The sequence below is a fragment of the Corythoichthys intestinalis genome, chromosome 10 (assembly GCF_030265065.1).
Source record: "Corythoichthys intestinalis isolate RoL2023-P3 chromosome 10, ASM3026506v1, whole genome shotgun sequence".
Taxonomy (NCBI): domain Eukaryota; kingdom Metazoa; phylum Chordata; class Actinopteri; order Syngnathiformes; family Syngnathidae; genus Corythoichthys; species Corythoichthys intestinalis.
In genome coordinates this window covers 18,185,795-18,211,961 of record NC_080404.1, presented here as the reverse complement: position 1 = coordinate 18,211,961, position 26,167 = coordinate 18,185,795, and the positions used below count along the sequence as shown (strand labels likewise).

At 40.0% G+C, this 26,167-nt stretch overlaps 1 long non-coding RNA gene across 1 annotated transcript in view; it reads left to right on the top strand.

Annotated features, from left to right (window-relative positions):
* The window catches only part of LOC130922879 (uncharacterized), a 75,191-nt gene extending 54,097 nt beyond the window's left edge, over positions 1 to 21,094 (top strand). The window contains exon 5 of the long non-coding RNA XR_009064598.1: positions 20,468 to 21,094. This is a non-coding gene — a long non-coding RNA (uncharacterized LOC130922879). The remainder of the gene's footprint in view (positions 1 to 20,467) is intronic.
* Positions 21,095 to 26,167: the final 5,073 nt, after the last annotated feature.

The following is a 26,167-nucleotide window of genomic DNA, read 5'->3' as shown; positions in this document are numbered from 1 at the left end:
TTAATTGACATTTGTCTCCACTATTACACATCAGAAAAAGAAGTTTAGGAGGATTTATTTACATGATAAATGTGTTGTTTGTCCCTTTATGCATAGACTCTGAGAAACGATGACATAGTAAGTACAAATAATTACTGTTCTGAAAAGAGAGGACATTCGTGTTGAGTGTTTTGTCTAGGCAATTAGCTAATTAGCCAACGTAGGTAAATTACACTGTTCTTGCTAGTGTGACCACAATACTAATGCAGTCATTGCATTACCTGGATTCGCAGGTCCAAATGCACGATTCTTATTTTTCAAATGCCAACTCAGATAAAGATACCTTAAATTCCTCCTACTGTAAGCAATAAATTGGCACAGTTTTGTCCACATTTATAAGAGGCTTGATTCCGATCAGAAGTTGATTTAACGTAGGTGGTCTCAATTTACACAGGCATGACGCATATCCAAACTATGCCACTTCAGCAAAAATTGGAATTGTGTCACTTAAACCATGCAGCTTTTCATTCAAAAATGTTGTTTCTTTCCCAATTGACTGTTTTTACTTATTGGCTGGCTTCCAAATGAAGACATTTTTGGTCATTTTGCAGGTTGGCGTGTGAGCAAGAAACTTTTCCAGAACCCTGGGGAGTAAAACAGTTTTAGATTAGATCATTGTCATGAAAAACATAGCCTAGTTTATAAAAAGGTATCGCGTGCAACGAAGGCACAATTCATTGCCTTGTAACCCTCAGCTGGAGTAAAATGGGATTTTCCTTGAATAATATATCAGCCCTTTCATTCAACTTGCGCTTTACTATTTTTTTGGCATGCATGAGTAAATTCCTGTGCGTGCCTGTCTATGCCTGAGCTATGCATCGCTTCTGTTATTGTGCGTGCACAGTGTGCGCGCACGCTAGCGACCGACTTTGTGTGCATTCCATGGTAAATAGATCTGGCTGCTCTCTAGACTGGATGGAAAAGGGCCCGGGGCGAGCAGTGTACAATGCATCAGCAGATGGGAGAGCCCATGTTGCCATCACACGGCATTCCTCATCACTGGGCATGCTCAGTGGGCTTCTCCCCCCTTCCTTCCCCTTGCGCACACTGCCCCCTTTTTCCTCCCAGGGCCTGTTTGAACCAGTCAGTCGGAGGTGGCGTTGGTGGTGGAGGTGGAGCGGCTGCGCCGGCTTCTCTCGTTTCCTATTTGACCTTCAAAAAGGCAGGCGTGGGGAGGGGAGTTATGTGGCTCGACGGCGGGGAGGGAGGAGGGGTGTTTTTCTAAAAGCTCTTTGGCTGATATGTCACTCATTATTTCCACTCGGCACTTTTGCCCTGTCATGGCCCTCCGAGAAGAAGCCAACAACGCTACAGCGCTTTGCACGCTCAGCCTGGCGCATACTCGCAGACCTTATTATGCTCACTTGTCACACCAGTGAATATAATTTACTCGAGCTAAAAAAGAAAGTTGAATCCTCGCAGGCACGAGTTGGATACATTTGATACCAACCAGAGCGATGCTAAAATATACAAAGACTAGCAGTGTGGCCCGGCGTTGCTCAGGTTTGTGTAATGTGAACATACTTTCTTTAGAAATGCAGCTTTAATGTTGTTATAGTAAAAGGACACCATAAAGGGGTTAATGCACAATCACTTTTCCATCACTGTCTACAGTATTGTGGCTAGCGACATGGAGAAGAATGAGAGAGACCATTTTTATTAAGGTTGCAACAACAAATCGGTTAAAATCAATTTGATCATGGATTTTTGCCGGACGCTATGAGCAGTCTCGTTTGGGTCCTTGTTTGTGTGTAATCTGAGGCTGCGTGCACGTGCAAGAGAGAGAGAGAGTTCACTGCTACCCTCAGATTGAGTTGCTGGGTTGGGTTACTACTTAGCATGGAGCGCTAAGATAGTTAGCGATTATGCTCATCAGTGTCCTAAAGAATACGTTTGTATTGTGTTTTGGAGAAGAAAATTAGCACTTGAGTTATTGTCAGATAGTAAAGTTGTCTCATTTCTTTTTTTATGACAAACCACACACATTAATGGATTCATATAACAATTTTGATCAGGGATGTCCAAACCGGTTCGCAAGGGCCGCTGTGGGGTCCTGGTTTTTGTTCTTACCAATCGAGCACAGACTGCAATCGACTGATTACACTTGTAAGACACCAGATTGGTTAAAAAGGTGTTGTCTTGTTTTGTTGGAATGAAATCCAGCACCCGCTGCGGCCCTATGTGGAATAGTTTGGACCCCCTTGGTTTTGAGTCTCAACACAACCTCCTATTCAAACATTAAATTGTCATACAAGAGAGTGTGCTTTGAAATTGGATTTAGATTATATTTATGAACAACTGTTTGATAAAAGAAAACTCATTCAGTACAGTCTGTCTCCTCCTCATTCGATTTTGTTGTTTAGTTTGTTTAAGGGAGTCATTGGCACTATTTTTGCACTTTGCCCAAAAGAAAAAAAAAGTCAAATCAGCAGCCCTTTTTTTTCTTTGGATGAATAGGACTTTTGTCTCATTTGTGTACTGACAAATTGTTATGTTTTGTACTCAACCTTCATTAAAAACATTAATATGTGTCACGTACTCAAAATGGTACAGTTGTAGACTACATTTAAGTCTGGAAGCTTTAATATAAAAATATTTTCGAAGGAAATATTCATACATTTTGTCTTCATTGTTACTGACAACATGCCTAAAAAAACCTTGAATTTGTGAAAGTAAGGAAAAAAGTGAAATTTATCAGATAAATCGTTTAATTAATCATCCGATTAATCGCTTATAAAATAATTTTTAGTTGCAGGCCTAGTTTTTATGTTTCACACTTGCTGCTGTTGTGCCCCATGCACATCATGAACCCAAGAGACACAGAACATAACAATGGCAACCACCACTGTCAGTCATTGTTGCCACAACTACCCATGAACCATTGTGGCGTAACACATAATAAATAACAGTCACTAAAGTATGAATATCCAGCTGAAATGATTCCCTTAGTAATATTCCAGAAAATTGTTATTTTTTTTAAACTTAGCGTTTTGTTGTGAAGTACTCAAAGCCACAAAATATCACAGCACAGTGAAGTTTGAAAGCACACTGTGACATTGCAATCGCAACAGACATGTCTTTTTCCAAAAAAAATGGCACTGTCGCCTCCACATTCAGAGATTTTCTATGCAAGTTTTTTTAGTTTAGAATTTTCCACACTAATTGGAAGCCAACAGATATCTTCGAATACTCCTAGAAACATAAAGTACAACTGTGTAAAATTTTGTCCAAATCCGACCAGCCGTTTCAGAGTCAATAGAGAACGAACACACGCCGTCCCCCCTCCCACACTCGAAGACAAAGTTCCATTTATGTATAAGTATAGATATAGATTATTGCCACCGCTCATAAATAGGCAAACAAAAACTGCCAAAGAAGAGGAACTTGCAATGTTTACTTAGACAAAGGTTAAAAAAGAGGGAAGTGAAATTATTTGTCACTGGAGTGTCAGTTGCATTGTGCAACTTGATGACAAAATCACAACATGGAGTTTCACATGTGTCACAATGAAGCAATGGTGCAAAGTTGCTTCTTTTACACCACAACCTGTCATTCTATTTGTGCACACATGCAGTTTTTGTAGGGAGTTAACCCTTTAGCAAGCCTTACTGTTATTTCTCCCCAGTGTGTCACGTTGAAGGGTGTCATGCATAAAAATGCATAAATCACGTCATCATGTGTCATTCACTGCCACTGATAGCGATAATATTTTAATTGGGATGGCTGGTATTGAATCTTTATGTTTAAATTCTATTGACGGCAACAGACGCCTAATCCAATTGTAATGGGAGGGCTGTATATTTTAAAAAAAAAAAAAAAAAATCACACTAGGTTACTGGATTGCGATAAGTGCCCTATTAAGTGTTAAATTATTATTATTATGATTAACCCTTTCAGGGACGGTGGCCACTAAAATGGACATCTATTCAAAAGTTATCATTAGCGTAACTCATTTTCTGCCAACTCAGGTTGGGGTATGTATTACGGTAGTTAGCAAAAGAGAAAAACTGAGACTGAAAACACTTCATCCAGCTCAAGAGTTAAGCTATGTGAGGTCACACAACAAACATAAATAAATAAAAGGAATATATTTTGAATTTACCGTAATTTTCGGACTATAAAGCGACACTTTTTTTTCTTCATTTTGAATCCTGCGGTTTATAGTCCAGTGTGGCTTATTTGTTGGTTTATTTGGGTTAATAGATAACACTTAATTTGACAGCGTTGTCATAAGACCGTCATAGGTGTGACATGACACTATCATGGACATTACTGAATGCTTATGACAGATGTCATTAAGTGTCATCCGGCAAATTATGTCACTAACTCCATTTATGTCAGTGCTTCTCAATTATTTTCTGTCACCCCCCCCCAAGGAAGACGTAAATGTTTCGCACCCCCCCAAACTCTCTGCCGCCACTGTAAATAGTATCATTTGTCTATAAAATTACTATTATAAATACGCATCTGCCTAACATTGTGTCCTTTTTTTCTAATAAAGAAAAAAAGTAACATAGATCAACTTATAATAAAGTATAACTTTATTAACATTGTTTTGTTTGTAACAGAGAAGACTTGACGTGCATCAATTTGCCTGAATTAAAAAAAAAAAAAAATTCACATCCAAACTAAAAAATACACTCAAGGTACATTTTTGACCATTTGATACAGAAAAATAAAATGTAATAAAATCAGTAAATAATACCAAATTAAAATTGATTAGAAACATTCACTCATGAGGACAATGTGCCAAAAAATTTGACCGAAAAAACATCTGAATAAAAGGGGGGGGAAAGTGTCCTTGGACAGGACAGTTTTTATTTTTGCTGCTCACAGTATTTACCTCCTTTGCAATGGTGTGGAGTTATTTTGCAATTAGCATGCTAACAATGCTCACTGGCTTACTGATATAACACTGACAAAGCAGGACGATTGTTGGCAATATTCGGCACGTTTTCACTGAAAAAATCAAGCGGCTTAACAATGAGATTGGGGTCTAATGTCTTTAAGTGGCGTCTTAATTGATTTGGCTTCTTGCTGTCTGCTATAATTATTTTTAGACACAGTAAACAGTGGTCTTTCATCATCACCCACTGTATTAAAAGTCAAAGCTAAAAGGCAAACGGCACGAAAAAAAGCGCATTCACGGCGGCCGAGGTAGTGAGGGCAGTCGTCGTGACGATCCCAAGCCGAAAATGGCACTTCTCGGGCGGCGACGTGAGAACCGGACAAGACAGTGGGTCGCTGCGTGAGTGAGTCCGGTCGGAAAACGGCTTTTGAAAACGGCGGTGGCACACTGCTCTTCATATCTGTTGTCTGTGTGTGCTGAGTGCTCTTCCTTAGTTCAAAAATACTGCGCGCACTCTGAAAATGAGAGCGCCACTGCCACCTACTGAGTGGATGTGCAAGTACACTTTATTCCAGTACGGCAAAAAAAAACATGTTCCCCGAGGTCACATGCGCCCCCCCTGGCATTGCTCTGCGCCCCCCCAGGGGGGCGCGCCCCACTATTTGAGAAGTACTGATTTATGTCCAGGTCGGACCTTTTACATCCATTCACAAGTGAGACAACACTTAATGAAATCTTTTATAAGCTTTCATTAATGCTCATGACGGTGTCATGTAATAATTATGATTGTCTAATGACAGTCTTATGGCGCCACTGTCAAATAAAGTGTAACCAAATAACATAACTAGCAATTAATGAAACAACTGGAACAGTAACTGAAAAAATTATTAGCGCGGAACATGAATTTTGATTGTTATTTACATCTGTAGCGTTGCAAAGCATGCTAGGAGGCATGTTGGACATCAACAGTGTTGATAGCAGGTGGCAGCAGAGGTTGACTGTCTCACCCAAGGGAGCAGTGATAGCCAAATGAAGCTTCTTGAAGCAATGAAGCTTTGCAGCCAATTGGTTCAAAGTTTCATGGTGGTTCATTTGGTCTTATGACAGTCGTATGATGCTGCTGTCAAATAAAGTGTTACCGGTTAATATATTTTGATGTAAATATCCCAAGAACATATCGTGCCATTTTGTTTTATTTCTTTATATTGCCATTGTTTTTCCTTTCTTTTTCAGTTGATGCCATGGATTGGACTGGTGAGCATCGCTCTTTCATTGTGGAAATGTCTATTAACACAAACAAATCTGTTACTGCAACAAAACGAGAGTTCCGTTTGCGCTTCAATCTTGGCGCACATGATCCCATACCAGCTCGAAAAACGATCTTGTTATTGGTTAACAAATTCAGAGCTACTGGATTTGCATTGAAACGAATATCAACCGGCCAGTCTCGCACCGCCAGAACTCCAAAAAATGTGGCAGCAGTAATAACATTAATAGTAATTAATAATAACACAATGATAACGGATCCCATTTGACTGATTTAAATACCTAATGAAACAGAAGGGCATTATATGCACTTTCCGAAAATAAAGACACATTTTATTGTGGCACGTGTGTATTTTGCTCTGAGAATTTTATTTACCGTAAATTGCGGACTACTTTTTTCCTTCATTTTGAATCCTCTGGCTTATAGTTCAGTGTGGCTTATTTATGAACAAATGTCGTTTTCGTGTCAAATTTGGTGGGTGGCGGCTTATAGTCAGGTGCGCCTTATAGTGCCAAAATTACGATATGTATCTTTTTTTTTTTACCAATTCATTAATTTTTAAAAAATATTTATTATATAACAGTGTATAGATTATTTCATTTATAACTATATATATATATATATATATATACAGTGCCCTCCATAATTATTGGCACCCCTGAAAAAGATGTGTTTTTAGCTTCTAATATTTTTTTTAATTCAAATAATTTGGGACCTTAATGGAAAAAAAGAGAAAAATGCAACCTTCAATACAAGTGCATTCATTCAGTGGGGAAAAAATCCCAAAGAAAAAATGATTTGACATCAAATAATATGTGTCACAATTATTAGCACCCCTGGTGTTAATACTTTTACCAACAAAACAAGGTCTGGGGATTGAGATGGCCATGGGTGGAGCTTGATTTTGTGTCTGGTGAACCATTTCTGTGTAGATATGGCCATATGTTTAGGGTCATTGTCTTGCTGAAAGACCCAGGGACGACCCATCTTCAGCTTTCGGGCAGAGGGCAACGGATTTTGATTTAAAATGTCCTGGTATTTCAAAGCATTCATGATGCCATGCACCCTAACAAGGTTCCCAGGGCCTTTGGAAGCGAAACAGCCCCACAGGATTACTGACCCACCCCCATACTTCACAGTGGCTATGAGGTGCTTTTCAGCATGCGCATCTTTCGTGGCACGCCAGACCCACTTAGAGTGTTTGTTGCCAAAAAGCTCAATCTTGGTCTCACACAAAAATACACACGGTCCCAGGCTTCAACTGCTTTTGACTTTGGCTTTTGACTTTGGTCAGATGAGACCAAGATTGAGCATTTTTTCTTTATGTGGGATTTTTTCCCGCACATGTCCCGCTCAGGCAGTATTCTGCCTTTTGGTAAGTTTTACAGCAAGGCTTTTTGTGCTGTCTAACAGCGAACTCTTGTGGTCGCTTTGCGACATGGTTTATTGTTTTCTTGCCAGTTCAAAATGGCTGCACGACATCTCGGGCTGACGCCTACGTTGTAATGTTGTGCTTATATGATCCTTGGACAAGATTTGTCCGTACGTATGGTTGTTGTAAAGAATGTACATATTATGTTAGTAAGCGAAATGTTATATTTTTTGTATGAGACGCTTTTTGTTTATGTTTAGTAAACCTGTATAGCGTGCTAAGCTAACGTTGTTGCTAATGCAATGCTTGTGTACTTTTTTTTTTTTTTTGTAGTTTTACGACGGTCTAAAGAGGACAATGGTTTGAGGACATTTTATTAATAAATCAGATGAAAAAGGAAGAAGTCTGATTATTAAGGCGTCGTTCACTAGCTGTCTAGCTTTGGAAAAAGTCGACGCTTCGGAGTGAGGACAGCATAGACAGATTTAAATGACAGTAGAGTGAAATGCCCACCACAGTCCTTATGTACCGTATGTTGAATGTATATATCCATCTTGTGTCTTATCTTTCCATTTCAACAATTTATTTTACAATTAATTACGATTAATTAATTTTTAAGCTGTAATTAACTCGATTAAAAATTTTAATCGTTTGACAGCCCTAATATATACATATATATATATATATATATATATATATATATATATATATATATATATATATATATATATATATATATATATATAATATGTGTGTGTGTGTATATGTATATGTATATATATATGTATGTATATATATTAGGGCTGTCAAACAATTATTTTTTTTAATCGAGTTAATTACAGCTTAAAAATTAATTAATCATAATTAATCGCAATTAATCGCAATTCAAACCATCTATGAAATATGCCATATTTTTCTGTAAATTATATATATATTCTGTAAAATAATTTGTTGTAATGGAAAGATAAGACACAAGATGGATATATACATTCAACATACGGTACATAAGGACTGTAGTAGGCATTTCACTCTACTGTCATTTAAATCTGTGTATGCTGTCCTCACTCCGAAGCGTCTACTTTTTCCAAAGCTAGACAGCTAGTGAACGACGCCTTAATAATCAGACTTCTTCCTTTTTCATCTGATTTATTAATAAAATGGCCTCAAACCATTGTCCTCTTTAGACCGTTGTAAAACTACAAAAAAAAAGTACACAAGCATTGCATTAGCAACAACGTTAGCTTAGCACGCTATACAGGTTCACTAAACATAAACAAAAAGTGTCTCATACAAAAAATAGAACATTTCGCTTACTAACATAATATGTACATTCTTTACAACAACCATACTTACGGACAAATCTTGTCCAAGGATCATATAAGCACAACATTATCAGCCCGAGACGTCGTGCAGCCATAATGAACTGGCAAGAAAACAATAAACCATGTCGCAAAGCGACCACAAGAGTTCGCTGTTGGACAGCACAAAAAGCCTTGCTGTAAAACTTACCAAAAGGCAGAATACTTTCTGAGCGGGACATGTGCGTTAATTGCGTCAAATATTTTAACGTGATTAATTTAAAAAATTAATTACCGCGCGTTAACGCGATAATTTTGACAGCCCTAATATATATTTCTCATATCTTTTAAAAAATTGTACATTAATTATAAATATTTAAATAACTTATCCCCCCCACACACAAAAAGGATCCCTCAATTAATCAAATTTATCTAAAATTAATTTCATGTACATTTTTATTGCCCATTGCAAAATACATATTGGCAACAATAATACCACAATGGGATATCAAATGGGGGCCGGAAACTATTGTCCTGCATGTTTGAGACCCCTGTCCTGTATGACTGTAAGGAAAACATAAAAAAAAAAAAAAAAATCATAACTCGTGCATTAAAGGATTAAATTAAATTTAGCAATGATATCCCCAGCACAATGTATTAAAAGCTCTTACTATGATTAAGTGTTGCGGTTATTGAGTGTGTATAGTGGGTTGAAATCAGCAACAATGTAAATAGGTGACTCATTTGGCTCAAAAATCTTATTTTCTGTTCACACATATTCTCATTACAAAAATGTCTGCACTTCACACATAGTACTTTCATCTCAACACAGGTCACATTGAATATTTCCCACACAATGACAACAGTTATTGCGGTCACTGCGTGCTAACATTACACATAATGGCCCACATTTCTGCGCAGCGTACGGCAAGCTCCAAATCCCTCAGGCTTGCGCACGATCCGTCTTTTTATCCTGCAATAGCAGCTTTTTGCTCCGACTATTATCGGTCGACCTCTATGACCGACGGCGAGTACGGGCCGACTTCCTGTTAGAGCCGTGCGAGCGTCAAGCCAATCAGCTGTGAAGACTGTGACACTCCTCGCAGCTATTTACTAGCCGACGGCCCGGTTAAAAAAAAAAAAAAAGCTGTAGGCGGCTTAGCCTGCTGAGTAATCACACACATACTCACACAAGTGACCTATAAACAGGCCGACCCTCCGTACTTGTGATAGTCTACCTGCCCGTGTGGAGGTTTTTTTTGCGTGTACGTTGCTCTTTTTGACATTTTTGCGCCGCCACTAAGAACAGGAATGTGCCGCTTTGCAACTTTTCGAGATAACAAAGCAGCATGAGGCGGTTGGGTGTAAACTTTGGATGAGGTCACGCCCCGCCAACGCAGCACACTGTGACATGAGAGGGGATTTTGTTCAGGATTCTCCCCTGGTGGGCGTCATTGCCTTTCACTGTTTTTTGTTTGTTCCTCTCCCCTGTCTCGCTTGCCTTATTTACTCTGCGAGTGCTTTGGATACAATTACAGGTCGCCAAAACAGCCAAGTCGCATCTGTTATTATATGGTCGGAGTTAAGTGCAGTGTGTATCTGACAACGGCGAGGATAGACGACACAGAGGCCAGCCGGTGCGAGCTTTCTCTTGAGAGTTCACAATGTACTCTCATGGACAAAATATAAGCAGAGCTTTGCAGGGCCACTTGAGTTCACCGCGGGCGTTACATGAGTACTAATGCCTGATTCAACACCAGCTCGGGCAAACACGCTTGACATTCAGTGTTTACTCCGCCGAATGAAAGCTCCTAGTCAGCCCGTCCGATAGTTTGGCCTGGAATTAGATTCGGGAAGTCATGAGATTTCCAGGTGGCTGAGCTTTCCTGGAATTGTTAAGCAGGGATTTTTCAAAGTGTTGCCAACACCGCCGCCTGTGAAGAATCAGACAAATATTCCCCTCTGCTCACAGCCCGAGCCTGTAAATAACTCCTCAGTGCAAATTAAAAATTTCCCGCATGGAAAGAAGAGTGTAATGTCTGTTGAAAGTGAAAGTGTGCAAACGAGCATGTTTTCCAAAAGAAAAGGCTCTCTGGTGCCATCATTTGGTACACAGAGATGCATGAATAATGAATCTGGAGTGAACTCCCGCTGAACTCTCTGTACTAGACCCAGAGATCAGAGCCACATGATATGCAACACACATACGCACACACTCTGTGACCTCCACAAAGCTCCAACCACACCAGGACATGTGAGTGTGTGTCTGCCATGTGAATCATTACACTGTACTGCACCTGGCTGCAGTCAGAGGACTTTCCTCTGATAACCCCGACGGCTGTTGAAAGGGGGGTGGCGGCGGGAACTCGGCGAGCCAGTGTGGAAAGACAAACACAAAGCAAAGCCGGGGCAGTTGACGCTCCCGCCCACCCCCGCCCCTTTTAGTTGCCCGAGTGTGTGTGTAAGCAGTTCAATGTTTAACCCTTGTGTCAACAGCCAGCATGTGCCACAACAGCATTCCGGCAAGGCGTCCGTCTTGTGACAGAGCGCTTTCATAATGGCAGCATGGCGCTGAGTGGCCCGCTCGCATTGTTCCGTAGCGGTGTCGGATGACTTGTGGCCTGATGAGTTTTCGTGTTTGTGCACGCTGTGAGTTAATGACTGCAGAGATGAGGTGTTCACTTTAAAGCCAAACTGCTTCCTTATCCACGCTGTCAATGTTTAACCCTTGCGGAGTGTTCATTTTCCATGCACACGTTGTGTGTTCCGAGTCCGCTTTGACCCATGTCAGGAATGTTTTCATAATATAATGAACTATGCAGCTGTTGTGATGTATTAATAGCCTTTATGTGCTCTGTAATATTCATCTTCAATATTTGAGAAGCCTGTGTGATTTTTAGTACCGTATTTTTCAGAGTATACAGTGTATTAAAAAAGTGAGTACACCTCTCACATTTCTGCAGATATTTAAAGGGTATTAAAATACTAAGGGGCTGTGAGATATCAATAGAACCGTTATGTGGCAAGATAACAAATACAAATAAAGTTAACAAAAAAATAAATCCCATTCATGAGCAATTATCGAAAATAGATTGAAAATTACGAACATTATCGAAAGTATTCCGGAAACAGCCGAATGGGGCGGAAACGTCACAACAAGGAAACAAAAGGTCGAGGCAGGTGCCATCGTTGTTTATCTACGAGAGAGTTGCGTTGGTGTTTTATCAAAAAATCGCTAAAATGGTTCAAACCTGTCATGCTATGTGGTGTACAAATAGCCATATGTCGCAATGTAGTACCCGTGAGTTCCCGAACGCAAGAAAAAGAGCTGGACTACGCAGACAATGAGTAAAGTTCTAATTTTGCAGACCCAGCCTCCGGCACGGTTTAGTGTGGTGCGCATTTTACACCTGAAAGCTATTCAAATTATGGACAAATGAAATCAGGTTTTGCTAAGAAATTGCTGATGGAAGCAGATGCGGTGCCCACCATACACGCGCAGCCACCTAAATGTCCCGAGATATCAAGAAAGAGGACGATGACTGGCTCTGATGAGACCACCCCAGACTAACCAAAGGAGCGGGGCAGCCAAGCTCGAAATGGCCAGAGTGAGTACTCTTCTATAGAGCCTACCCACGTACCACGTGCTCGCTGTATGGTTCCGCCCACTTGTCCGTCATTTTGACTCTGTATTAGCATTGTTTTCAATTGATGGCGGAATTTAAAATGCATTTCATGGAAGACCCGGTGCTTTCTGATGCCGCAAACTCACTGGATCTGCTGCATAAAAGGCGTTATGAGGAAAAGCTTCGTTCTGTACAGTCGCCAGATCCATATTTGATGCCCAAATCGATGTTTTTCGACCCACTGTCTTCGCCCTGTCTGCCTGACATCTGCTACGCAGATATTTACAATTATCTTGTCCACACTAAATCAGCCTATTCTCACGAAAATATGAAAAACTTCAAGAGCTTGGAGGCTTATAAATACTTCGTTGCTGGTTGGGTGAAACAGGTCCTCGTCCACGAAAATTCGGCAGGAATCTATCTTGTGCTTGGAAAGGTGAGTTACGAAATTTTCAATTCAAAATCTTTTGTTATTGCTAACATCCACTGTCAAGTCTAATGTATTTCATGTCGTTTGTCAATGGAGTTAAGGCTTTTAATGTTTATATGGTATAGCGATAGCACTCTCACTACATACATACGTGTATGTTGTCGGCGATTAGCCTAGCAATGATCTTAATTGTGGTTATTTGTCAGCCCCGTAGACGAGGCCTGTTTCTTTCACTTGGTACCAGCTAAATATTATTCAAAAAATAACGATGGTGGAAGAAAGGGAAGTCACAAACATCTTGAATTTGAAACTATGTCGTACTACGTCGTATGTTGTCGGCGATTAGCCTCGCAATGATCTTAATTGTGGTTATTTGTCAGCCCCGTAGACGAGGCCAGTTTCTTTCACTTGGTACCAGCTAAATATTATTCAAAAAATAACGATGGTGGAAGAAAGGGAAGTCACAAACATCTTGAATTTGAAACTATGTCGTACTACGTCGTATGTTGTCGGCGATTAGCCTAGCAATGATCTTAATTGTGGAGTCAGGCCAAAACCCTCTAAATATATATTAAATGCATCTTACCGGATATAAAATGACTACTACATAGTCTGTCGTGATTTTTTGGTGTCCAGTTTTCACGTCGAATTGCAGCCGTCCATTTCGCTCTCCTCTTTGGATCCCTCGGAATACGGTAAAACTTCAAGTCTCTCCTTCCATCTTCTCTGTTAGTGCAACCAACAGCCACACACGCCTTCACCATTTTGATTATTAATGTTAAGGAGCAGAAAAACACGCCGTAAATAGGAGAAATGTACGTAGCCGTAACAGGTTAACACTATGTTTTGACGGACAAGTGGGCGGAACCATACAGCGAGCACGTGGTACGTGGGTAGGCTCTATAATAAAAAACATGTCACGCATTGGATATAGGACTAGACACATGTATAAATTATCGCTCGTAAAATATATAGAACAAATCCTCTAATCCCATTCATATTTGTCTGTTGGCAGAGCGAAAACCTATGATAGCACAATAAATGATAATTATTCTATACATTATTTTGCGGTGTATCAGCTTCACAAAAAGAAATGCAAAACAAACCATTCGGTGTTTCCCACACGATATATTGCCGGTGTTGCATCAGCGTGATTGCTCCCCTCAATGATCCTTTCATTAGGCTGCATTGGCTTTCGTTTGGGCTCAAATTGATAACCCAAAACACCAAAGAAAGGTTCATAACTCTCCTCATCATCATTAGAAGAATGTTCGTTACGTCGGATTCGTCGCTGCAACTAGAAACAAAATTGTCTGCCATCATCGCCGCCATGCACTGAGCCGGTTGTTTCCTTGTAGTGACGTCACGCACACAATATGCTAGATTTCCGGGATCTCGGGGGCGGGTCCTTTTGGCGTCACAATTGATCCAAATTTCTATCATTTTCTTGGTGTTGCGATGTGTGTAATCACACGAAGTGGGATAATAGGAATCCAAAAGGCATGCGTTTATGGATAAATGATGGAATATTAGCATTTCCCCAGGTGTTGTAATACCCTTTAAGTATATCTTTTCATGGGGCAACACTGACAAAATGACACTTTGACACAATGAAAAGTAGTCTGTGTGCAGCTTATATAATAGAGTTACCCCCCCCCCCAAATAACTCAAAATATAGCCAAATTAATATCTAAAACCCTGGCAACAAAAATGAGTACACACCTTAGAAACTACGTACATCCCTAAATGTCCAAATTGAGTACTGCTTGTGATTTTCCCTCCAAAATGTCATGTGACTCATTACAGGAGTGCTGTCAGCATTGCTGCAGAGATTGAAGGGGTGGGGGGTCAGCATGTTAGTGCTCAGACCATACGCCGCACTCTACATCAAATCGATGTGGATGGCTGTCACCCCAGGAGGAAGCCTCTTCTGAAGACGGTACACTAGAAAGAAAGCCCACAAACAGTTTGCTGAAGACATGTCAACAAAGCACATGGATGACTGGAACCATGTCTTATGGTCTGATGAGATATATGGTGCGGCGTATGGTCTGCGGCGTATATTTTGAGGGGAAAATAAATTAACTCTATCATATAAGCTGCACACAGACTACTTTTCAGTGTGTGAAAGTGTCATTTTGTCAGTATTGTCCCATGAAAAGATATACTTAAGTATCTGCAGAAATGCGAGGGGTGTACTCACTTTTGTGATACACTGTAAGTCATACCAGCCAAAGAATGCATAATGAAGACGAAAAATACATCTAAAAGTCGCACTAAAGAATGTAAATTCCATTGTAAGGTGATGCGGGATTTACTCGCGTCATTGCTTTCACGCATGTAGAGATATCTCGGGAATGACACGGGTCGGACAATTTCACTTGTTGCCCAATGGCGCTTTCTGTGCGGGGAGGGCTGCTGGCCGGACAATATGTCATTTTTGGTTGGCGTCGGCTGTCACAGTGTTGGTCAAATCATGTTTTTTTACAGAGCCGTTTGTGGGAGCGTTCCCAACGTCTTAATGCAGCCATTTCAAGCTCATCAAGACCGTATTTAAGTCCAGGTGATCCAAGAGGAGGGGGCTGAGATATTAACTTGCTGGGCGCCACTTGGCACCTCTGCCGCCCTCGTTTTGAAATCCCCTACGTTGTGCTGGCAATTGAGTGTATTTGTTTTGTTGCATTATCGGCGCTCTGCCTACCGCTTAGGTTTGTATTATTGATCCCCGTCAACCTACTGTCACGGATAGGGTTGCCACCTTTCAGAAATAAGAAATACAGAACGCCCCCCTCGTGCCCAAAGCTGTACAGGCAGAGAGAAAAAGGGACATCCCCAAAACTCCTAAAATGCATTGAAATGTATCTATTCATTTATATTCCGTATTAGTTCAATACGGAACGCAAAATTTAATTCCCAATTTCGGATCGTTCCTTATTTTAAGGGACAGGTGGCAACCCTAGTCACGGATCCATTGTGTTATTCCCCCTTTTCCGCGATCGCGTGTATTTTTGTTTGTATTTAATAAACCCTTGTATGCTGTTGTTTTCTGCTTTGAGTTACAATCTTGTTTCCGCAGTTGTGGACCTTAACATTGGCAACAAAATAAACCACACATTCTGTCAGGGAAATTCAACTTTGAACTCCAAGAGAAGTGTTACCTTGATAGCTCAATTAGAGAAATGAATCAGACCCAGCCAAGGATTGCCTGCTTCGAAGACCTTATAAACAAGATATATATCAAGGGTACAAAATTATGTGATTCAGCCAGGAGCTGTGATCACCCAGAAGTACAAAGAAGTACAATAGAGACTGGACATTTATAGTGTTGAAAGGGCATTACCTAAATATGCTTACTGTGAAAAGAATACCTACGAAAGTGAAACTTAAGTATCAACTCTGGTGGTTTTCCACAGAAAAACATCGTGACTTACAACCTTGAGAACCTGGCCGTGGCTGGCACCAAAAGGGAGTTAAAATCTGATAAGACAGTCCACAGAACCTCTTTGTATTATGTTCAAAGAAATACAAGACACGAACCAGGATGAATAGTTTAACAAATGAATATAGTATCACACCAGTTATGTGTTTTATAAGCATGAATAAAATTTCCCTCACACATTCCAACAATGGATGAGGGACTCTCTTCCTTGGCTCTACGATCCAGAAGCAATTTAATTTCATTATGTTTTCAGTTTAATTTAGCTATTTCCAGCTTGCTATTTTGATAACTGCGATGTTTCTTTACCGCTTTTCGTCTTACAGAGAAGAAAGAGGAAGTGACAAACGGCCCGCTATGATATTAATGTCATCAGCCATTGTGCTGTGACCTGGGAATTTAACGTTTGCTTTCACATACGCCTCCATCCCGGGACTTTCCCGGACATTATACTAAGACGCGACCCGCGAAGTGTCCGTGTAATCTCCGTGTTAGTCGACCTGGGAAATTGCTTTCACATACATGGGCTGCCCTTCTAAATCTCGGGATTTTAACAGTGTTTTGTCGTATGTGAATGGGGCTTAAGTCACATTTTTGGGGGCAATTTTTTTTAATTTAGCAAAACCAAGAACAACCTTTATACAAAATAATAGTAAAATGGAGAGCAACAGGCTAAATAGGGATCTGTTAGCATAGCATATTAACAGTTTTTCAGTTAACTACGGCCTAAACAACCGACTTCGGCTGTCAGATTGGGGAAAAAAACATATAGTCGCTTCTGAGTATAGTCGCAATCCAGCGAAACCATAAAAAGTTGCGACTTATAGTCCAGAAAATACAGTATCTCATTTTTGGTATAAACTGTCCTGGTTTAAACATCATTGCCCTTTTATGATTTAAAAAATACCTAAAACAATGTATGGCTAAGCAATTTGGCCCTCCCTAAAATTTTTCTTTCATATCGTTTTCATTAAATTTAGTTTTTATACAATGGTGTCTACCATTTATATTAAAATTATAGTAGCACTACTACAACGGAGAATTAGAGCCAAATAAAGGAGAAGGGGGAAAAAAGGACTACCAAATTAAAGTTGTATTGGTACCACGAGAAAAAAAGTCATATTATTACATAGGATAAACCGCTACGCACTTTACGTACATTTAACAGAGAAAAAATAAACAATGCAAGATCGAACACTTGAATGTAAATCTTCAGCTCATCAACATTAAATAAATGTTTATCATACAAATGTTGAGACGCAGGCGATGCAGGAGACGGTTTCGAGACGGTCAGGTCGATTTTTGATGCCGCACAGAGAATTCTAGCTTTGGGTGGAAACCAGCAAGCTGTGGCAACTAGCTTCAAACTGGCGTCGAGCACTGCGTCCAGCGTTTTGTCCGAGGTCTGCAAAGCCCTCCAGCCCGCTTCGTGTGCCCATTCGATTCCGAACACACACATACTTGTCTCGGTGGTCCTTCCATTTTTTTATTCAATCGCTGGCTGACCTCCAGCCCCGTATTTTCAGCAATCTCCTCCCACGAATTGCTTGCCATTTGGCAATCTTCATCATGTCTTGACGAAACAATGTAGAAGTTGTCGTACTTGCTCTTCGTTGATACTCTCGTCAGCTTTGTCCATTTTTGCGTGTATTAAAATCATATTTGACAATGGCGGAGATTTCGCGCTGAACCGGAAACAACAGTCTGAGCGGACCAATCACAGTCCATTTCTGCCACGTCATATGCGTCGACATGACGCTAGGTTAGAAAATTCAATTGGAGCATCTCAGGCTACGGCGCAGGGTCGTAAATCGGGTCTTCCTTGATGGCGCAGGTCTGACGCGGAAGCATAACTTAATTTTTTTTTCAAATGAGCATAGACAAGCACATATTGTAGCCTCTACAAGGACAACATCAATTTTGTGATGATAATGTACACTCAGGAGGAAAAGCAGTACATTATTTTGAAATAAACCCATCTAGAAGCCATGAACTGTATGTAAGAAAAAAATAAAAAATAATAATTTTAAAGTATTTTTTATTTTATTTTTTATTACATATTTTAGTGCAAAATATAAATCAATTGATCTAAAAAAATAAAAAAAAATAAAAAAAGACTTCAGTTTCCATTTTAACATCACCCAGCCCTAGAATTATGTCATATACACTTAGATTAAAACTGAAAATGGTACTATAGTGTTACTGTATAATTTTTTTGTATATATTTTTTAAAACGTGTAATAATGGCTTTACACTTGTTTGGGGTTAACTTGACTGTGTGTGAACTACAAAAACACTTCTTTTCATGACCTTTATTTGCCTTGTTGTCAGTTAGGTATTTTTCATCAGGAAACAGAACGACATTTGTCATGTGAGGAATGAAAGCGAAGTGCAAGACGTCACACAGCCTCAGGAAGGAGGAAGATATTAGCTCAGTAAAGTTGTTTCACAAGTCGATGAGTGCATGTGATACTAATAAAAGTGCCGAGTTTGGAAAGGGTGTTGTGTTTTCCCCTTGAGGCAACCTAGGGTGGAGCCAGACTTGTCAGTCAGCGAGAAACCATTTCCTCCTCCTCAATGGCGACTGACTACACCCCACCGATTGTGTGGCAATGCTGTGTAGGTGAACTTTATTCCTCCTTTGTTGAGCGAGCGCTTTCGTTTGATTTGTATAGAAAGAGGTCAAGTTACACATCTGCAGTTCCGCAAAACAATGCGGATCCAATCACTTAGTGGAGGGATGAGAGCCGTAACAGCCTTTCGTATGTTACTACAGTTAAACGGCTGCCATTTAAGGGTATGTTTACACGACACCCACCTCACAGAAACTGAATCGTTTGGAAAAGAGAGGAACAATAGGGACTCACACACACCTACACACAAAATTTGTCATTCCAGTTCAAAATGGTAAAACGTCACGTGCTGAAATTCAGAGTATGTGTCAAACCACTTCATGAATCTGGATGGTTTCATTCTTTTCTTAAGAACTGATAGACAATACGTTATTTTCCAGAACTGTATGTAGATTACAGAAAAATTGCCATTATTATGGTCACTGTCATCATCAGTGTTGGGCACGTTACTTTAAAAAAGTAATTAGTTATAGTTACTCACTACTTCTTCCAAAAAGTAACTGAGTCAGTAACTGAATTACTCTATATTAAAAGTAACTAGTTACCAGGGAAAGTAACTATTTCCATTACTTTAAAAAGAAGTTGTTGTATGTCAAAGAATTTGAAATTCTCTGAGCAGTATTCCAGTCAGTTGAATAAAGAACAGACAGGTATTTGTATTATAGAACCTTGTAATATTTATTGCACCTCACCAGCAACAGATTTATCCTGCACTTGAAGTGCAACAAAAATAAACATTTGAATTGCTTACCACAGATGTCGACAAAAGCTTTGCCCCGGGACATAAATTACACTTTTCATGCACGTTCTTTCCTTTAATTTCGAGCAACTTGAAATAGTGTTTATATCTCCACCTCATAAAGGACAAATTTTCCTCTGAATCCTCTGCCATCATATCCCTCTGCATCTGTTTTGCGTGTGTGTGTTTGCCGCACGTGCTGTTCCGGTTTGTGTGTGAAAACACCGGCTCTGAAGTACGTGCGCTATTAGGCTCGAGCGTTTACGTCACAGAATATGGAATCACGTGATATTTGACAACAACGCAGCCATATTGGAAGCAGGTCTGGCTCGCGGGACATTAAACTTTGCCATTTAAACTTGCCAGTTCGATAAAGAGACAAACTCGTTACTAAGGCGAAGAACAGATATGTGATCAAACTTCAGGATATGAACAATGTTGACCCTTACGAGCGAGCCCAAGACAAATGGGCAGTGGTGAAAGTGGGCGAGAACAGTCAGGAACGCAGTTCCGGTATAAGATTCTGGGCCAGAACGCAGTTCTGGTATAAGATTCAGGGCCGGAATGCTGTTCCGGTACACGGTGCTTTGATTCCAAAAACATGACGGCAACTGTCAAAATGCTATGCAAAAAAAAAAAAAAAAAAAAATCATCTCCAAGAAGAAAACAATCTACCAACATCAGATTTGCATACACAAGTTTTAACAGCAAGCATAACAAAGTGCTTGTGTAGTGTAATCCGTTTCCACCAATATTTATTATTTATTTTATTCCACAGATGGCATGGACGTTTCCCTAGCTGCTGCAGTTATCCGAGTCTGCCGATGAGTCACATCAATGTGCAAATGCAAAGCAAAACACCTGGACTCATTTATCTGTTCAATTGGCTGACATACTGACATGGGATCAGCAGAGATAGTTAGCTCTGATTGGTTCAATTGTGCATGTTTTCTGGAACAGCAAAAAAAAAAGTGATGATGCGACAAAAAAGGGCAATGCAACATAAAGTGGATCAAATCTTTAAAAGCAAGGAAAGAGTTGAGGAGGCTTATTTATCATATTTAGTTTTATTTGCTCTGACGGGAGGTTCAGAACATCTTAGCTGTCAATGTGCACTTTGGACTTATATTTGTTCATTTATGTTAGGCTGCTTATTCATTCTCTACGATTTAGAAAAGTCAATGTTTGCGCCATCTTCAAAATGCATAATATAAGTCACCTGTACTTATTTGTTATATCTTTATTATTGAGAAAAAAAGGAACTGTTTACATTAACTTCAATTTTAACATATTTTAATATACATCCTATGTTCTTAAGTAGTAAAAAATTGAGATTTGGCTTTTAGTATGTCAGGAAATGAGGGAAAATAAAAATTAGGAGATGGAGGTTGGGGTTATTGCTGTTTTTGTTAACTTTTATTTTGCAAATCATTAAAAAAATACAATTTTGAATGAAAATCAGTTTTTGTATGTGCTATAGAAATAACTGTGCTGAAACAGTTTGCTTTTCAGTAGTTTAAGAGGTTTGACCCCCCCCAACACCCCAAAAATGAAAAAATAAATAAAATTTCTGGCTCCGTGGCGACCTTCACATCGGGGAGTTCCGGCAAGAAATTCTAGCCACTTTCACCCCTGCAAATGGGGTAAAGGTGTAGACGGGCTTCTACAATTACGCGAAATGGACATTCTGCTGTATTTATTGTTTGGTGTATGTTACTAAACTCATCAGCGATTCCGAAATTACAAATCGCTACATCGCTACGGATGGGTGCAGGACCTGCACATTATGACCGTATCAAACGGCAACTCCATCGTTCTTGCAAAGGTAGGCTATGTGTGTTTACTATTTTCATTGCCATGAACCTGAACTAATTTTTTGTCTTTAATTGGAAGTTCAGAATTTTTGACATTAGGCTTAATCTTTGAATTAGCACTGGTTAAATTAGTCGGTGGGGTTGATTTCAACAAATTCCGTGCAGTGTGTTAGTTATTTATGGGCTTCTGAGTGGCTAAGCTAGCGCGAGTCAATGGCATCTTCATAGCATGTCAATAAAAAATGTTTCATTTCATTGTATTCTGTGACGACCACAATAGAGAGGAGTGCTTCGGCCACCTGTGCTCATGCTGCATTCGAGGAAGGTGGGAAGCCGGACTTATCCCGCTCGGAGGGTATCAGTTTTGCCCTCAAAGGATTCCAAGCGAATGTAAACAGCAAAGACAAGTTGTTTTTTATTTTGGCCATCGAAAGACATTTTGACCTCCAACAAACCTGCCTTCTCGTAAATGATCAAATAGTGGAGGCGTTCCAATAATATTTTCCAGATCGGAGGTTGAAAACTCTGACTTCCCGCCTTCCTCGAATGCAGCATCAGTCTGCTGAGTTGACTGACGGGCGGCAACATGGCGAAATGTGCATTTAGAGGCTGTGGAAACAGACAGAATGAATGGGCAAAGGAGTTTCCACAAATTCCCTGTAACGAACAAAGAACAATATGAACTGGTTACTTGCTGCTGGCTACGTCATAAAAAAATCAGCAGTGAAAAAAACTGATGTGATATCACTCCGCCCTGCTCCTCTGCAGAGCTTCTGGATTACAAATGTTGCTGTTCATACTGCAATTATTGACATGCAAATGTAAGTCTTAGTAACTTTATCCTGAAAACATAGCCAACACTATTGATTGCATGGGTCATCGATGATCTTCATACTGTATATGCATGTGTTGTTTTTTATTGGCATACTAAGATGGTCCAATTGACTCGCGCTAACTTGAACTTGAATTTACAAATAACTAACAAACTACACAGAATTTGTTGAAATCAACTCCACCGACTGATTAAACCCTCGCGAACTCGAAGATTAATCTGATGTCAAAAATCCCGAACTTCCCCTTTAACCCCCTTTCAGGCATACACTGAACTTCGTCTAAATCCCGGGTAGCCATAATGTCTGAAAGCAATTTCCCAAGATCGACTAACACGAAGATGACACGGACATATACCGGGTCGCGTCCTGGCATAATGTCCGGGACTTAATCGGGACGCGGCATGCGTGGAAGCAGGTCATTCCTGGGTCACAGCGCGACGGTTGAGGACATAAATATCATGGCGGGTCGATCGTCCTTTCCTTTTTCGTCACAGTAAGACGAAAAGCGGTGAAAAAACATCACAATTATCAACATGGCAAACTAGAACTAGCAAAATTAAACTGGAAACATAACAAAATTAAATTGCTACAAGATCATAGAGCCGAGGAAGAGACTATCCATCGTCCATCTTTGAAAATGTGTGGTTTATTTGGTTGCCGATGCGAACCAAAAATGACGTAATGTCGGGTTAAAAAATCCCGCCAGCCGCCCTCCTGGCACAGAGAGCATCGAGTCGCCGACACGAGACAAGTCTGAAAGTGTCCAGCCTGGGACATCTCCTCATGTCTGAAAGCCATAGCACGGGGTTTGTCTTCGTCTAGTTTTAGTCGACGAAATCTCATACAAATTTCATCTAGTTTTCGTCGACAGTTATGTAAAATGTTATGGTCTGTAAAATTCAAAAATAAAGGTTTCCAACAATTTCAAATGAAAATAGACAAGCACATATTGTAGCGTCTTCAAGGACGACACTTTTGTGATGATAATACACACTCAGCAGGGAAAGCACTGCATTAATTTCAAGTTAAATTCACGTAGAAGCCACTATTTTTATGAAAAAAAAAATTGTCCAATCCATGCTAAAGTTGATGCTAATGCTGATGCGAATGTTATGCTAATGCTATGAGTTACATTTATTGTGTGATGATTACTCAATACATATCTTTAAAGGCTAAAGCAACCCCGCATATTCTCTCCTGCCAAGATAAGAAAACAAATCTTACCATGTGTTTCCAAACAAGCAAAATGGAGCGCCGCCTAACTTGAAACACATCCTTGACTCCAGTGAGGAGAGTGAGGGAGAGGAGCAGCACATCTCACATGAGTTCCACGACCCAAACACTAATATGAAACAAGCTGATGTACTTCACGTACAATATGAAAATGTTACGATTTGTAAACATATGACATAAACTATGCCGCATTTTTGTCTCTTTATGTTCTCGTCTCCCAAGACACGTCTTTAGCTCGTCATTGTCACGTCAACGTCATGAAAAAAATTGTTCGTTGACGAAATATTTTCGTTATCAACGAAAACAGCACTGTTCCGAGTTCTGGATTTGAAAAAGGCATGTTTACTCAAGACGTTTTTTTATTTTTTATTTTTTTTCATTTTAACACATAGCCGTTTTCTCAACTTTGATGATCTTGAATTTCCTCAAATTTATTATAATTCATTAACACAATAGTTATTGTATTAATGAATAGGCAAACAACAGTTGTCATTTGTTTTTAGTTGACAAGAGTCTCTTGTAAACAGCTTGTCTAAACCGGTGTGCCAACTATGCTGAACAAGCACAGCATGTTCAAATGACACCACAATCAGATCACCCAGATAAGACACGCCTTTCTCAACGTAACTTCAAACTTGGCCTTGTTTGCGCGTATTCTTTTTCCAAACCCATGTTGTCTCTATTCATCGTTGGCATACTTGCCGTCGTTACCAGTAGTCCTCGCTGTACAAACAAGCTCATCTTATATCACCTTGGGCTTATCTGGCCTCTTCAAGGGCACTGAACTTTCCCATAGCGCTCCCTGCGCTCCCCGTCCATCCCCTCGGGACCCAACTGTTGCGTCAAGGCCTCTTATTTATTCCATGTGCTTCCCACGGGACGACAGTAAGAACACATTCGCTCGGCTCTCGCTGGTGACTAAATCGTAAACCATGTTCTGTGGAATAACGACAATGACACGTATGACAACATGTACCTCTGCGTGTGCAGCTCAACCGGTTTATCATGATCAACTCCACAATACGAGCGGTTGCGACCTTTAGCTCTGACGTAAACATGACTCATCCCTTTTGAGGGCACTCATTTTGCTGTTCTTGGAATTTGAACATGTCAACACTAGAACCTCATTGCAGTACAGTTATAAAATAAATCGGGTGTATCATTTCCTTCTGCTGTGCTTACAGTTGTTTGAAGATTGATTTAATAACAGGCCGCGAGTTTGGAGAAAGAAAAAAAAAAAAAACACTGCAGTGATGTTTTAACATATCCTGAACGTCCTTGAAATCAGACCCACACAGATGTGCTTGTCATTCCAATATTTTCCATCTCAGGGCTATTTCCTAAAACGAGCCTCTGAAGTGGTGGAAAGTGTGTGTGCCCAGATGCCCAGACAGCGTGGTTAAGGGGCTTTTATCACACAGACAGCGGTGGGGTGGGTGGGCTGAGGGGACAAACACTCATCTGCTGCCCTCCCATCTTTCACATCCGATGTGTGTGTGGGGGTAGCAGGCCAACTGTGACAGGCAACGCTACCCAGCCGCTCAAGACACCCACCAGGCTCGCAAAACCGCAGGCAGATAATGAATGGCACACCATGATGACAACTTGCACTTTTATGGAAAGGGGAGGAAGGACATCTTTGGCACAGGCGCTCGCTGTGCAGCATGATGAAACCACCTCCATAAAGCAGACAATCACAGAGAGGGCACTCATGTGTAGGGGGAGTTATGGCCACGACCAAAAAAGGCGTGTTTTCAAGTGTATGATTGAAACCTCAAGATTCACTTTCATGATGTTGCCGCAGACTATTTATTGGAACTATACTTGCGTGAATGAAATATTTCTCTATTTCAATTAACTAATCAGCTAGGGCTTGGCCTAGACCAGTACTCGTATAAAAAGACAACCCCCCCCAATGAGTTCTATTTATTGGCTGTCATTGACAATGATAGATCATTGATTTTTTTTTTTTTTTTTTTTAACTCACAGCCAGTATTCAAATTATGTGTTGTGGTAGTTAGCAAATTTTTTTTTTTTTTAATATTATATTAAAAACACCTATTGATGGTGATAGATGTCAATTCCATACAGTGGTATGAAGATATATCTGAACCTTTTGGAATTTCTCACATCTATGTATAAAATCACCAGCAAATGTGATCTGATCTTTGTCAAAATCACACAGATGAAAATACAGTGTCTGCTTTAACTAAAACCACCCAAACATTTATAGGTTTTAATATTTAATGAGGATAGCATGCAATAAGTAAGTGAACCCTCTGCCTAAAAGGAGACTTATAAAGAAATTGAAACCAATTTTTACCAAACATTTTTAGTCAGGTGTGTGCCCAATCATGAGTGGTTTAAAGCTTCCCTGCCCACTATAAAACACAGAACTGGTAAGAAATGTCTTGATGAGAAGGATTGTCTGATGTGCATCATGGCTTGGTCAAAAGAGCTGCACGAAGACCTGCGATCAAGGATTGTTGATTTGTATAAAGCTAGGAAAGAATACAAAACAAAATCTCTAAAAGTCTGGATGTTATCAATCGACAGTCAGATAAATTGTCTACAAATGGATAGAGTTTGGCAATGTTT